A 1,793-nucleotide genomic window follows, 5' to 3' on the forward strand; every position below is an offset into this window, starting at 1 on the left:
GATGCCTTTTGGAGATTTTTCCATTTTTCTTGGCTTGCTTATGCACATTAATACAAATTTTTACCTGTGCAGCCCAAATGTTTGAGGCGCACTGTAGCTTAACCATATGGAGGAGGCCTTGCCATTTCGTTGCTCATCAATAAACATATTCTGGGCAAGTTGTGTGGGGTTATAGCTCAGTGGTAGAGCAATTGACTGCAGATCAAGAGGTCCTCAGTTCATATCTGGGTGCCACTTCCCAGATGCTTAGTCCTGGGTCCAAACTGTAAACTATAGGTTGGCTTTGATTCCCACTTTCAAAGACAGACTTGTAAGTGACTTGTTTGAGTTTTTGTAGGTGAGCAAAACATGAACAAGTCTGATACATGGTCCAGATAAAGTCATGTGTTAAGATTGTCACCCAAATTATCCTGAGACTTTGCTGTTATTATTTGACATCATACATAAATTTGAATTGAATTAACTAACTTAAGTGGAGTTTGTGAAGGTGAGAACAACTGGGCTAGGGCAGAAACATGGTCCACGTAATTACGCTTAGGTACACGTAAGTAGACCTTCGAGCTATACGGGATGGTTGTGTGAAGCACATTTCTGCCCTTACTGTTATAGTCCATTCTAATTACTATGAATTCAGATCTGCCAACTTCATTTTGCTGCCTTTCATACCATAGATGAGTTTTGGATACTAAAAAGAAGACATAGAAACTTTTACTGAAATGTGACTTGGGAAAAACGGTACGGGTAAGTACACGTAAATAGACGTTTTGAGCTAGTCGGATGGCCTCAGTAGATGTGCCTTTATCGAAGATGAAAAGGCCTAGGTCTTTTAGCTGCCTTTCATATAGAAGAAAAATTTTGGATACTGGAAAAAAGACATGGGAAGTTTTAATGTATACCTTTTTAATCAGATGTGGAAACAGACTTGGATCTTAACCTTATCTCAACCGTCTCAGCGGAGGCCCTGCCAGTTCATTGCTGATCTGTACGCACATTCTGGACAAGATGCGTTGGGGTAAAGCTCAGTGGTAGAGCATTTGACTGCAGATCCAAAGGTCCCCAGTTCAAATCAGGGTGCCCCATACCAGGGCTTGAAGTTAACTTTTTAGTACATCTCATATACGTTTTTTCCTGCATCCACCGTGTGTGATTGTGTTTATGTGTGTGCGCACGTCAGTCACGGGGTGAAAGGAAACCCAGTGCCTTCCCCCCCGCTGCAGGGAGCCAACGGGATTGAAAATAGCAGTAACTTTCAGCAACTTTATAGCAAAAAAACGTTGCAGCGTACATTGATGTTAAAATGTGTCCATGTTGGCAGGACGTCTTTCGCTGTGCGCACGCCTCATCTTCATATCAGAAACAAGGAAATTAATTTGACCCGTTCTCACTCCTGATTCGTCAATGGCTGCACGTGGGACTGCTTTGATTGTTGCGAGTAATGCAAATGCGATAGGGAGTCCCGACTGTCAATCAATGTCTTCCAGTGATGCGGGCCCCTGATTGGTCTGGGCCAGTAAGCAACTGCGTACCCTGCTTACCAATAGTTACGCGTCTGAGTCACTCAATTCTCTTTGGCTACCTGCCAAAGTATCAGATGTGGACACAGCCCTGGAGCTTAGCCTTACAGTGGGGCTCGAATGTTTAGGCACCCCATAAAAATTGTTTTTATTAATGTGCATAAAGAAGCCAAGAAAAGATGGAAAAAAATATCCAAAAGGCAACAAATGACAAAAGCGTTTTCAGATGCCAATATCCTCTGTTGGGAATGTAATTAAGAAATGGCAGTCATCAGGAAC

General features: G+C 42.6%; 1 non-coding gene across 1 annotated transcript; it reads left to right on the forward strand.

Annotated features, from left to right (window-relative positions):
• The first annotated feature begins 1,008 nt into the window (after nt 1-1,008).
• trnac-gca (transfer RNA cysteine (anticodon GCA)) lies at nt 1,009-1,080 on the forward strand. Its single transcript has one exon. It is a non-coding gene; the product is annotated as a tRNA-Cys (tRNA).
• Nucleotides 1,081-1,793: the final 713 nt, after the last annotated feature.

The sequence above is a fragment of the Etheostoma spectabile genome, chromosome 4 (genome assembly GCF_008692095.1).
Source record: "Etheostoma spectabile isolate EspeVRDwgs_2016 chromosome 4, UIUC_Espe_1.0, whole genome shotgun sequence".
In the NCBI taxonomy this organism is placed as follows: Eukaryota; Metazoa; Chordata; class Actinopteri; order Perciformes; family Percidae; genus Etheostoma; species Etheostoma spectabile.